Consider the following 14,691-nt stretch of genomic DNA (forward strand, 5'->3'; position numbering starts at 1 on the left):
TGACAGCAATTCGAGTGGCATCTTCAAAGGGCCACTTGGCCACATATGGGTTAATGGGGACTCAGGCTCTTGAGAGAACACTAATGAAACAGTCATAGATGCTGAAAATGGTCTCACCTGGCTCTGGTTGCCATGGAAACCCATTTCCCTTATTTATGTTTTTTTTTTCCTCCTCTTCCCTAAATTACTAATAGTAATAATTTGGCCAGTTATTAAAAAAGACAAGGAATGGGCCATGTGAACCCAGGCAAGAAATGAAAAGTGGGGGTGAGAAAAGGGGTGTTAAATAGAGAAGTGGACGCATCGTTGCAACAGGCTCCATTAGCCAGCAGGGTAGCTCCTTCTCTGAGGTATAAATGTTTGGTGCTTTGGGGTAGCAGGGAAAGAGTATAATTCAATATAGAATGGCTTATTTTCTTTAAGAACTAAGACTTCAAAATGAACTCCCTCCAGAAAAGATTTATGTATCAGCTTGAATGTGCGATTCTCACTTCTGCCGTTAATTTGTGTATATATATTCTCATTCATTACCATATTCTCCTGACTTCAGAGCAAATCCCCAATATCTCATACTGTCTTGCTTTTCCTCCTGCATAATTTGGGGGTAGAAGTTTCTAGATTAGTCTTTAGTCCTTGGGATCATAGACTCCGTGGTGAATTTCAGAAAATCATTATGTCCTTACATAATACACAGGGCACAGTTGTGCACAGTGGTCCAACTCACAAAGACGATGGACTTCCTGAAATCCGTTCAAGGACTTCAGGCAGATAATCATATCCTCAGAGAAAGGGATCGTGTGGCTGTTGGAGTCTCCACAGTTGTATTATTTCCTTATCAACTGTTTTCGTCTACTGCTTTGCTGTCTCACTAAGAACATCAGGGATGTCAGGGTGCAGTTCAGGCTGAGTTCAGGCTTTTGATGCACCAAGACCTCTCATCAGAGGTCATCACCACACTGTCAGAGGACAGGAGAGGATGGAAGTGTATGCAATCAGACTGTGGGTGGGAGAGCCAGAGGAGACCCAGAGCTGAGGACTCCAGCTCCTCGTATCTGTCTTCCCATTCCCCTTACAAGACACTTTTCTTTGAGAAGGTAAAGTATAGAAACAAGCTATGACTAGCTTGGCTGTGTTGTATCTCTCTCTCGGTATAATTGTAAAGCAGCGTAATGTGTGACAGAAAACTAACAGAAAGGGATAAGGGAAGCCATATTTTCTAGCCCTATTAGAGTCTTGCAAGAGGAAATGTCCCCCTCTCATCTCATCTCCACCACCAGCTAGCAGCTTGCATCTCCCCCATTTCACAGAGTGAGAAATGAAATTTCTTTAAAGCGAAGTGGCCCATTTCAAGACAGCTGTTCACAGGCTCACCAATGGCATTATACAAATTAATTAATGTTTTCTATTACAAAAATAGATACAAGAGAAAAAAATCACATGATCATCCAGATAATTGTAGAAAAGGCTTTTGATAAAATTCAATACTCGTCCATGATAAGACTCACAGAGATAATTAAGGATAGAGGGATCATATTTTTAACATATCTAAGGTATTGTGTGGCAGTATCTTCCAAGATTAAAGCATTCCATTCTGCTGGGAAGCTTCTTAAACAGGAAGGTAAACAACTCCAAATAGCTCCAGAAAGTCCCTGAAATTGATGAGATTCACTAGGTCCCTTCCTCCAAAAGTAAGCAATCAAGATGGCTGACATTCTCATACAAACCAAGCTGTAAAGGAGACTCTGAGAACAGACCAGTTGCCTGAAAGAAACCAGAAACCAGCCAAGCTGCATGTAAAAGTTTTAGACCAACCGAGGAACTTGGAAAGGACACTCTTAACAACCTGGCAAGCTGTCTGAAGGCTATGCAATGTGTTCTATGTTTCCAACTTTTATGAGCCATGCTACAATAGGCTTTGGTGATGCAGTTGCCTTTGAGTCAGTTCTGTTCCTGTAAGTAACCCCAATAAAACTTATTGGTTCACTAAGCTGAACTTTTGGGATATCTATGCTTAGATTTGTTGTGGGCTCCCTATCTGAGGTGAGCAAACATAGGTCTCTGCAGGAAAAGCTTTGTCACACAACAAAAGGTTATATACAGTAACCCTTTGGTCAACATTATGCTGAATAAAGAAAAACCCAAAGCATTTCCTACTCTCTCCACACCTAGTTAATAGTGTGCTTGAAGTTTAGCATAGAAGGGGCTAAACATATATATATATATATATATATATATATATATATATATATATATATATCAGGAAAGAAAAGTAAAAGTGGCTGATTTCTGACTCAGGCAAGAAACAGCAGCGAATGACCTTGCAGGTGTCATTTTCAAGAGGAGGAAAAGGGAGGTCCGTGTTAGAATGTGCTAGGATGAGTTGGCAAAGGAGACATGGAACAAAGGAGAAGGGAAAGGGGACAAAGGAAAGGGACAAGAGATATTTGTCCCAGAGGGACAAAGGACTGCCTCCAGATAGAGGGAAGATAGACATGGCACATAGGCAAATGGAATTTATAAAAGTAAAGGAGGAAACCCTGTGCTTGGATGAGGAGTTAAATATTGATTGGATATATTAATTAGGTGAGCCAAAGGTGGATTTTGATTGTTGGACTTTGATAATCACAATTGGGAGAAAGAAGTGGCCAAATAAGGGACTAGACCTTGGTAGCTAACTTAGAAATGTAATCTAATGGTTTTTAGCAAGGCAGAGAGAATGGAAGAGAAGAGCAAGGAATGCCAGTCACATGTTCAACTGGGCTAGTGTTCCTTCACATGTAAGAACGTGTGTTCAGTTGTGTAAATAACTGTTGTGCTTGTTTCACCTTGCCTGCCTAAGACACCTGATTGGTCTAATGAAAAGCTGAATGACCAGTAGATAGGCAGGAAAAGGATAGGCAGGGCTGGCAGTCAAGAGAATAAATAGGAGAGGAAATCTAGGCTCAGAAAAAGGAAGGGGGAGAAGAGGGAAGAGAGAATGAGGGAGAAAGAAAGGGGCATGACCAGGGCAAGAAGCCAGGCAGCCAGTAGCCTGCCAGACATGAGAAGCAGAGAAAGTAAGATATGCATAAGGAAGGAAAAGTAGAAAGCCCTGAGGCAAAAGGTAGATAAAGAGAAACAGATTAAATTAAAAGAGCTAGCCAGAGAAGAGCTAAGCTAAAGCCAAACATTCAAAACTAATACAAAGTCTCCATGTGATGACTTGAGAGCTGGTTGGTGGCACAAAAGAAAAAGCTTGGTACAGTAAAGTGAAGAGGAAGCCCCCAGAATGAGGGGGAAAATCTTTGTCAGCTATACAATATGACTGAGGATTCGTGTCTAGAATATAAAAAAAACAACCCAAATCTTGACAAAAATGAAGGTGGTATAAAAAAGCTATATGGAGCCATCTACCCTTCTAGCAGAAGAAAACATTTAATTGTGGGGGGACGTTTCAAAGAATGCATATGACATGAAAGATGGGGGCATACTTGGGGTTAAAAGTTTAAGTGCGGATAGGGAGACTGGAGTCAGAAGAGGGTAAAGGTGGGTTAACCAAATATAAGGATTCATAAAGAAGGCTTATTGAAGCCTAGTTTCTGGGCCAACACACACACACACACACACACACACACACACACACTTGTGTGCACACATATATGTAGTTTGAACAATACTGCTTTTAGACGATATGGATTATGAAATGAAATTTTCAGTGCTAGGCATAAGATCCTGCCCTAAGAGCTACTAGTTGGAAGCCCCTGAGGCACCCTAAACAGCACAGACTGTTGCCATCCTTCTCGCTTACCCGTCATAACTAGATGGCATGACTCTATTGCTCAATACACCGTTCCTTTTGGATACTGGCCAGGTAACTCTTTCTCTTTCCTAGCTTACACAGCACCAAAAGATGTTTTGTTGTAGAATATTATTTGAAGGTGTGTTACATTCGTTTGTGATGTGGAACATGGGTTTAATGAGGCAAAGATGTGTTGCATTTTTTCCCATGTTGCATTTGTTTAACTCTGTGAAACTGCATTACTTTGCCTGTCTAAGACACCTGATTGGTCTAATGAAGAGCAGAATGGTCAATCGTGAGGCAGGATAAGCAGGGCTGGCAGTTAGAAAGAATAAATAGAAGGAGAAATCTGGGAAGAGAAGATCAGGGAGCAGGAAAAGGAGAGAGGACACCAGCGGCCCAGTCACCTAGCTACACAGCAAGCATGCCATGGAGTAAGAAGTAAAGAAAGTTATATAGGGTAATAATAAAAGTCCAGAGGCAGAAGGTAGATGGGATAATTTCAGTTAAGGAAAACTGGTTAGAAATAAGCCAAGCTAAGGCCGGACATTCATAAGAAAGAATAGGCCTCCATGTGATTTGTATGGGAGCTGGGTGGCAGACCCCTCAAAGAGTAAGAGCCAAGGAGTAAAATAAAACAAGCACCTACAACGTTATGCAGATTACGAGGACAGAATGAAAACTTGGGACAATGAAAGCTGCAATACTCTCCTGCCAGCAAACTATGCGTGCTGGTGTTAATAGTGGCATGATAGTTAGAGACGCAACCAACCAGTCTTCTAATTAATTATAAAGTCTTGTCTACAGGAAAGATTACATGCTTGGTACTATAATCCTGGTCAAAAGCCCATGACAGGCGATATCATGGACTCTAGTGGGGGAACCCACTGTGGTTTTATTGAATGGTCAAACTGCCAACCTACCTTATAAATATTTATATTTATACTTATAGATTTGTCTTGCTCTCAACTTCTGTCAGAAAAGCTTCTTGCACGGGTAGTTGTTAATGTAGAGTTTCGTAACTGGTCAAAGTACTTAGTAAAAGTAACTGTGAACGCTCAGCAGTGGATAGGGCGTCTCTGTTGGTATTCTTACCCCATCCAAGACTTGGTGACCATGATGGAAGAAGGGGAGAAAGAATGTAAGAGCTAGCATATGGGGAAAAAAAGAGCTGTAAAGTGCCAAGTTCTGCAAGTTTCATGGCTGTTGAGTTTGTCACCTCCTAGCAGCTGTAGTGACCTACATTAGATAAATACGGTCAAATTCTGGCATGGGTGAGAAGGGGTTCTCACTTCTAGCCAGGGAGCTATTAGCAGGTGATGGTTGCTGAAGGAGGAAGAGTCACTTCCATTTGGAAATATGGCTCCTGGTAGGTTGCCCATGCCACACTGGATGGCCACACATCCACGTGCATACAAACAGGCAGCACTGATTGGACTCGAGTGGTGGCCAATTACCATTTAAAAAGAGGATATAAATTTTGGGGAAATACAGGGTTGGGGACAGCAGGAAGAACTGTGAGAAGGTAGAGCTGATGGCTATAATTAAAATACATGGTATAAGTGTATGAAATACCCAAGGAATAAATAAAACAAATTATTTAAAAATCTAATGCTTATATTAGGGAAAAATTTAAAGTAGAAAACATGACCTGAGCTTCCCAGAAGTCAAGGATGATGTCGAGGATATATATGTTCAAGAAAGAAAACCTAAGAATCAGAGAAGAGTTCAGAAAAAGCCAAAAGTCACGGGGAATGCATCAAATGGAATGAGAGAAAGTTTTCCAAATCTGGAGAGAGAAAACATCCAAAGAGAGGAAAATTCGACCTCCAAGAGACCCATAGAAACACAGGAAGGAGCACATTCCTTGAGAGGAAGAAAGTAACCAAGGGCAGCCTAGACAGATCAAACATATCCAACACAACAAACCCGTAATACTAACAAGAGAAAACAAGATGTGCCAATAACCAGCCAAGCATGGCATCAATCAACAAATCACAGGAAATAGCCAACTGTCTTTTTATAAGAACTTTACATGCAAATGGCCTAAACTCATCAGTAAAAAGACCCAGACTGGGTGACTGTATTAGAAACAAGATCCAGCTATCTGTTGTAGTAGCTAAGAAACTTATTTAGCTGGCAAAGACGTCTAAAACCAAGAAGATAAAAACTTAACCAACAAAGCAAGCAGCAAAGAAACAACACCATTATTATATCTGATAAAAATCGACTCAAATGAAAACCACTCAGAAGAGAGAAAAGCCATTGCACAGTAATAAAGGATCCAAACTATAAAGAAGATATAACCGTTGTATTTATACACCAAACGTGGGGGCTCCAATGTCATGAAATAGTCACTAAATGGCATTAAAAAGGTCACAAAAGATCTGAGACAACACTTGTGGGAGATAAAAACAACCCCCTTTCATATCTAGATAGATCTTATAGTTAAATTGTGTTTAGATCTGCGGTTATTTTCTTAACAAAAATTTCTGAGAGGGCCGTTGTTAGACTAACAAGCAGGCACAAATATAAACTATTGCATTGAAGAAGCTATATTCATTTATCATCTCATCATCAGTGTGTGAGGATTAATATTTTCCCATAACTTCACTATTTGTAAATATCAAAATGTTCAAAATGCTCAGTGGGTGATAAGTTACTTGACATTGCATTTTTCTTTTATGAATTATCCACATTAATCTTTTTCTTATTGAAATATTGAGCATAGTTACATTACTTATTTTGTCCTTTCCTGTTGGAAATTTTTGGTAGGCTTTAATGAGGCTATTTTTAATAATCATGTAATAAACCATATTAATTACCTTCATGGTTGCTGTCATGTATATACACATATATACATGCATACTATATATATTGGAAGAATATATATATACATATATGTATATATATATGTATTATTATATGTATATATATATATTCTTCCAATCTAATAGCATATATACTCCCTCTGTATTCTTAAGCACTCTTTTTGTATTTACAAGCACTTTTATGTGTGTGAATCTATCTTCCTAATGGTATGATTTAGGATAACCCATACTGTTCCTCCAAGAGAATAGCTAGTTTTAACAAAACTAAAATTGAATAAAATGCTTATCTTTTGCTGATTTTCAATGTCACTTTTTAAAAATCATAGTTCTTATATTTTCCTGGAAAGGATTTTGGGAGTCTGTTGTTTCTTTGGTCCAGTGTCAACACCACACTGATTCAGATATTGTTTCCTAAAATGTTCTAATTTGTGGCATAACAACTTATTTCTCCCTTATTACTTACCCAAACATTCTTGATTATTGCTATGGGTCAATTCTTTATTAGCTTTGTGATTCTTCTATGCGGAGAAAACATTAAGAGCGATAGAGATTATTTAAACTTTAATTTGGAGACATTATAGTTATAGCTTCTGTGGTTGGGTGTAAGGGTCAGTGTTTTTCTCTGAAATCGTATAGCTGGACATTTTGTCCAATTCAGCCAATAAATAATTTTCTGACGAACAACCCTTTGATACATTTTTAATGTCAGAGAAACTGGGTACACAAATGGACTAGTTTTGGAGTCCCTTTAATTTTTTTTTTTTTTTTTTTTTTTTTTTTTGCAAATTTCAAGTAGCAAATCAGGCAGAAACAGCAGCGGATAGCACTGGGAGAGGAACTGGGGAGAAGAGTCTAATTTAGGGAAGAAAATATTAACGAAAATTAGACCTGAAAAAGGTCCTGTTTAACCCATGGCTAGCTGGACAGCACTTGGATCTTCCGATGTGGCAGCCCGGCTCCTTCCTTTCCTCAAAGAACAAATGTTTGCTCTAGAGTGGTCTTTTTTCCTCTTGAAATAAAGGTGTACATCAATGATTTTGCCATTGGTTTGAAAGCTTACCTAAGGCCGGAGAAGAAACAGTTCTAAAAGCCACCTTAAACCGTTTTCCTTTTGGTTCTATTGCTATTGGAGTGGTACTTAATGGCGAGAAGGTTTTACAGTCATGTGGAAAAGATCTGCCCCTTCTCTTCTGCAAAATGGCAGGGGGAGTTGGTGTGATTGGGTGACAATGTGATGCTTTCATGGTTGTGTGGACTGTGCAGAGGACAGGGAGACAGGGTAGGGTGCACTGGCAAGTCCAGGGAAACACCCCAAGGCATGAGCAAAAATGTATTCCCCATGATGCCACTCTATCTCACAGCTAAGCTTCGTATCAAAGGTCACTAGGCACTGCTGGGAATAAGACATTGGAGTATGCAATGGGTGGGCTTAAAGTCGGGATTGCACAGTTATTTCAGAGCATATCAAATCAAGATGCAAAATTCCCCACTGGAGATATTAATTTAGCATGAACCAAATGCTGAAAAGGTCTGAAAAATATAGTTGTCCAAACTGAGAAAACTCAGAGATTATCCTGGCATGGCTTTTGGTGGTGTAGCTGGTGATGACAGCCCTCCAGAAGTGGAGGCAAGGGAGGATGCAGCAAAATATTAAAGAAAAATATTAAAGAATGTACCAAAGCTGGGGTGGTGGCTCACGTGCTGTGGGAGGGGGAGGCAGAATGCTTGCTGGAGTGTGAGGCCAGCTGGGACAGCCTGGGCGAAACCTTGTACAAAAAGCTAGTGTCTCTATTTTGTCGTAGACTTGCTTATCCGTTTCTGTGAAGAGGAGGACGTTTAGCATCTTCCCAGACTCCCCATTCCTCCTATGGGTTTTCTGTTCACTCTTTATCTGCGAGAGTAGATATCTGAAGGACGGAAGACAGTTCACAAAAATGCCAGCATGCGTATCAAACAGTGTTTTCAGTCCGGCGCACCACTCAGATGATCTCCTTCTACATTCTAGACGTGTGAAATGACTTATGCTAAGTCCACGAAGGAGTTATGATTGACACACTGGGCAAGCACTGAGATGCCTTTTCCCCAAGAACAAACCAGATCCAATACTTCCCTTACTTAGCACTGGTTGTGTTAGCTTATCAGATTTCCTGGACTGGGACCATACTAAAAAGTAACGCTTTTTAAAAGTATGTGTGCATAGATGTTGTATGAACATGTGTATAGGTCTATTTGAGTGTGTAGGGACTCACATGTTGTACGTGTGTGTGTGTGTGTGTGTGTGTATGTGTGTGTCTGTGTGTGTGTCCAAGGCACAAAAGATGCCGCAGGTCTTTTTATGATGACTGGATGGAAAGCAGATAGCCTGGGATCCCTGCTCAATGTGTTTTTCATGCTATCTGGGCCCTCCAAAGAGAGTCTTCCTCTTCCTTTCTTGTCCTGTCTCAGCTTCTTCATGATATCTTTCCCAGTCTCTCTCCAATTTGTTTATTGAAGCTGTACCTCTCCCTGAACCCGGAATTTACCAATTCCGGGTCTCTACTGCCAATTCCCTGTCTCTGCCTTGTGTGCTGGGATTATGGGCACTTGCCGTTCCTCCCACAGTTTTATGTGGATTCTAGGTACCTCATTCCAGGCCTCACATTTGCACAAGTGATTAATCCGCTGCGCTATCTTCACAGTCCCTAGCCATAATTTCTACATGGATTTGCTATCAGACCTTAGAGAACTACATGCGGATAACAGAACCCTCCATAGTTTTCCCTCTGGTGTGTGTGGGTATCACCGCATTTGTACACGGAATAGATATGCAAATAGAAGCCCGCTTGCTGAATTTGGTGTGGATTTCCCTATTTACAGAAATTCAGCGTGCATTTGTTTTACCTGGTGGCTATTAAATACCCTAATTGGGCTGTAGACTCGTTAACAAGTGTGTTGAAGTTGTGCATTATAATTTAAAAGAGTTAATTGAATACTAATCCAATGCACAGCACAAAAAAATTATTTGAACCATTGCAAGGGAAGCCGGAAATCTCCCCAGCTGCCTTGGTCCTGTTAAATCCCCTTCCCTGTGAAACGGAGAAAATGAATATTCAATATTTTTTCCATTTGAGTCTCTTGACATTCTATTGATTCACCTTATTTTCCCAACAATTTTCTGACAGGTTTCCCAATGTGGATTCTGCAGGTTCTTTGATATTCATCTTGCGATTGCCTTTGAAAACCAGAGTTCTGGCTAAGTTTGGGCTGGGGCTTAGAACTCCCGAGCTCCAAGCCCCCTGTCTCCCAGAAACCTGCTCAGTGGTAGAATTCGTACTGCTTGACCAGGAAACTGTCACATCTGGGACAGAGGCAAACATCAAGAGAGGAGGGAGGAAGTATTGGAAGTACGTGACACTTAGTCTTGTTGGTGAACCTGGGTACTCTTCTGGAGGGTGGGGTGCAGAGAGAAGGGGGCAGCCTGTGTCTCTCGTGGAATTGCAGGGGCAGGAAAAGCAAAGGCCCATGAGGTCAACAACAGAAGTGAGAAGCAGAGAGAAGCTGGGTTATAAAGGGAGCCATCCACCAGGTGAGGCAGAAGTGAAGGAAGACTCCCATCCCGGAAGTGTGCCAGAGGTGACAAGGCTCTCTGTCCTCTAAGGTGCCTTCATTTTCTTTGACCTTGATGAGTTTCTGAATCCCAGGTCTGGCATGTTTCACCAAGGCTCGGCCACCGAGTTACACCCCAGCCCTAATATCGTCTTTTTCTAAAAAACTTGACCTTGGTAAATACGAAAAGTTGAGCGTAAGTCAGGGTGACGAATGAGTCAAGTGTCTAACTGCTTTCTCAGCTAGACAGCCACACCATGCCTTCCGTGGAGCTTCTGCGACTGTCCTGTAGTGGGTGTGAGCTCCACCCTTAATTTACATTTGTGGTTTCTTAGCACGCATGTCCAGGAAATGCTGACATGACATGGTCAGCAGTAGCTCTCACAGGAAGAGATGAGTGAGCCTGGAAAATATCCGATTGGCCTCCGATCAAACCAAATAGGGTCCTGCTCGGCTCAGAGGAGGATGGGCTCAGCGAATCAGCTGCGTAGCTACTTCTGTGTAATTGACCTCACTGACCCTGAAGTCTAGTTGAGATAGATAGATAGATGATAGATAGATAGATAGATAGATAGATAGATAGATAGATAGATAGATGAAAGCAGATAGGCAGGCAGACAGACAGATAGATGATAGGCAGGCAGACAGACAGATAGATGATAGACAGGCAGACAGATGGTGGGTGGTTTTTGACACACCTCTCCCCCTTAGCAGTGCTGGATATCTATGGAGTTCCAACTTGGTGTTACGATTGCTCTGTTTGACTTGGGATTTTCAGAGTCAGGCTCTCGGTCTTCTTCATCTTCAAGTCCCGGCTTGAATTCAAGAGCCCTCTCCAAACACATCAAGCTGCTATTCTGACCGTCCCAACACCAACTTGGGCAAACTGGCAGAGAACAGATCAGGAGCCCCGACTTTCCTCTCTATTGATCTAGCTCCCCCAGAGCCGCTCTAGTCAGTTTTAGGGCAGCACAGTGGTACCCACTTATGTTTGTTTCAAAACAATAGAAATAATCTAACATTCAGGCAAGTAGAAAGCATTTCTGATTTGCTTTCCTTGGGTGAAGTTGGGATATTGCAATATAAACGTAAATAATTCCAGTGACACATTATGAGAGCCAAAGTTATGTTTTAAGTTGTAATTACTGCATCTAAGAGAGACATGAAACAAAAATGCCTCTAACCTGTAAGCCCCTTGCTCACGAACAGATACTTCCTGAAATGCTGGGCGCTATTGTTTATGGGAGATAACAAGCCCACATGCTTTCCCTTCTCTAAACAAGTTTGTTTGACTCAGCTGTACCCTATGTGTTGATCGCATGTAGACAGGAAGTGTGTGGGCAGGAAACACGTCAGGATGTATGCTTGACCCTGATTGGACCTGAGGGGAATACAGTGGCCTTGCGAGTTTGCCTGTAGAAGCCTCTGCAAAATGTGACTCATCACCATTTCCTGAGAACCCTGGAAGGGTCCTGGCCAGTAGTTAGTTAAAGCTTGTTTCACATTTGGCTCAAAATGAGGTAGTGGTCTCATTCTCTCCCAGTACAATTGACAACATATATCTCCAGATTTTACAGCTTTGAATTTCCATATCTCTTTTGTGTAGAGTGGGTCCCCATATAAGGCTCTGACAAGATGCCTCCCTGCATCTCGTCCTTTCAGGTCACCAAAAGACGGAGACCATAGCTGGTGATTTGTTCACAATTCTTTGTGTATCACAGCTCAGTAGCATGGGACCTGTCATAAATGCTGTTGACATTTACCTATTGGTCACATTAAGCTACAAGCCAAGAGCCAGCTCTACCACTTATTCCTGAAAATAAAGATTTATTAGGACACTCTCACATGATTCATTTCCATAAAGCCCATGGCTGCTTCCAGGCTAAAACGCAGCTAAGCAGTTGGAGTCAACACTACATGGTCCACAATGCCAAAAACCCTTTCCATCTATTTTTAGAAATTGTTCAATGACCCTGGCTCCCAGGCTCTGTGCAGGCTTGTTGTGGGTGACTGCCTTCATTTGCCCCAGAAATTCCCAGTGATATGTGTGTAAGTATTTCCACTTGACAGACAGAGAACGGGGTGGTGGCACCTGGAGCAGTGTACAGTGAACCCGGTCCCACAGTCCACAAGGCAGCATATCTGGGCCTCTGGCAGACTGTTAGCTGTCCCCTGGGCTCTGAAAACCCATAAGAAAGATATTGGACCTTTTCCTGGGATTTTCTGTCAGGCATCCGTCTCTACAGAGAAGCTATTGGTGATCACCGCCTCCCAGGACTATAGAGACCCAGTGTGTAGAGACCCCAGTTGGGTGGCAGTGAGTCATCTGAAATCAGAAAAAAACGAGGAAGATAACAGGTAGCAAACAAAGAGTTATAATATGGGCAAGGTTTTTTTGGGAGTCGTTTTTAAAGCATGGCCCTCATTTCCCTTGTCTCGGTGTCTCTCCCCATAGAAAATGTCCTGATTTGAAAAGTTCTGTTTTCTCTCTGTCACTGTGCTTGTGGTGGTGGCAGTGAGCTTTGATTACCGTACACTCTGGCCCTGAGGGTGGCCACTTAGCCAGCCAGTCTGAGGTTATTATTGGAGCTTGGAGCTCAGAATCCAGCCCTCAGCATCCATGGATTCAGTGTCTTTATCCTGAAATGCAACGCTGCTGCTGCTTACCTGCAAACTCGATGGAAAGTTCCAGAAAATGCATCTGCAAGACGTTCTGAGTGATGAAGAACTTTAATGTATTCTATCTGACTGCCTGTCTATCCAGCAGCCATCCTTCTGTCTTTCTTCTCCCCTGAACTTGTGTGTGTGTGTATGTGTGTGTATATGTGTGTGTGTGTGTGTGTGTGGTGTTTGTAGACCACAGAAGAAAGATTGACAAAGACTAGAAAAGACATAGAAAGAGAGACAGAGACAGAGGTTGTGTACTAGCTGCGGTTTTATTGCACATTCGACCAGAGGAGACACCAACAGTCTCCATAAATCCAGCAGGATGTACAAGTTAGTGGCTGAAGACCCCAACCTTTTACTTAATCTCGGCGCCTCATAATCTGCATCGCTAAAATTGGCCCAATGGTCAAACAGCTGCACTAGATCATAGGGGAGCTATTGAGATATCTGCGGCAAATGAGGCTGGGGATAGCTCAGTGGTAAAGTCTTTTCCTGTTATATGCAAGACCCCGAGTTTCATTCCAACACTACTGAAACCGCAACAGAAAATACTCCGAAGTGAATAGCAGTTCACACGTTCTACTCAGAAGCCATTAAAAGTGTGTGTGTTTTGGTAATGAAAGACTTTCCAGTCCTGTCTCCCTTCTTAGTAGCATTTTGATCATCCCAGTTTCTAAGTTTCCTGAAGCCTCAGTTTACTCCTCCGTAAAGTGGGACTGAAGTCCTGTCCAGGAAGGGCTGAATGCATCATGCACAGCAAGGTCTTCCTAGTTTTTCTAGTTTTCTATTTTTTTTCTAGTTTTTTTCTAGGTTTTCTAGTTTTCGAGCCCTGATAGTCAGCTTGGTCAAGTCGTTCATTCGCTTCCAATTAAGAGTTCTTTAATTCTTAGTCACTAAATAGTTAACAGTTGCCCAGTCCTGCCTTCAGTGTTGGTTAAGTCCAAACTTTGGCCATTAACCTCTTGAAATGGAATATGAAAAGAGATAAAGTCACTACACAGAGGGGAAGCTCCCAGGATGACGCAAGTGACAGGAAGACATTTCAGAGGGAGACATCTCAGCTGCAGGGTTTCAGAGCCCATTGACCAAGTACTATAAGCACTCCAGGGTGTGGTACCTGCCTTGATGGAGTCGGGGATGCAAACAGAAGTCCCGTCTTAGGAAACAAGACCCAGCCCACACAAGACTCTGCAAAGGCAGCCTGTGCTCTCCAGCCCTCCAAGTCTGCCCCTCCCCTTGCTAATTTTGCTTCTTCTCACAGAAGGAAGTTCAAGGCTGACACGTGGAGAGAGACTAAGGAAAGATGGGAGAAAGAGAGTGAGGGAGACAGGACCTTAATCACCTCCCCCTCCCCTCACTTGCTCTTCTTCCTGGCGAATGAGAAAGCACAGCTCTCGCACACAGCAGCCATACACCATACCTGCTCTTCTGTTGGGCAGAACAGGGGCAGCTCTGTATGGGGATCCACACCTGGACCTTTAGGATGTGGCTCTAAAAGACCCAGCCCTTCCCTGGAACTTCCTGTTGCTATGGCTCATTTTGCCCCTCGAGAGAAGCACCTGAGAGACAAATCTTTAAAACAAACTGAAGCAATGGTCACAGAAAATAAGAAAAGTTTGGGCATCACCCAAAGAGGGGATGCTTTACATAACGATCTACTCTGACAGGGTTGTTTATAGAGAACGGGGTGGGGGGCTTACGAATGAGTGTCATTTTGCTTGAGAGTTCTTGGTACCTGGGATGATTCTCTAAGGCCTGGCTCTATGACTAGATGCCCCGCCCTGTGGGCTGTCCTGAGGAAGAAGAGGTTATATGGGTGACCAAGACCCA

This window comes from Arvicola amphibius, chromosome 15 (assembly GCF_903992535.2).
Source record: "Arvicola amphibius chromosome 15, mArvAmp1.2, whole genome shotgun sequence".
Taxonomy (NCBI): domain Eukaryota; kingdom Metazoa; phylum Chordata; class Mammalia; order Rodentia; family Cricetidae; genus Arvicola; species Arvicola amphibius.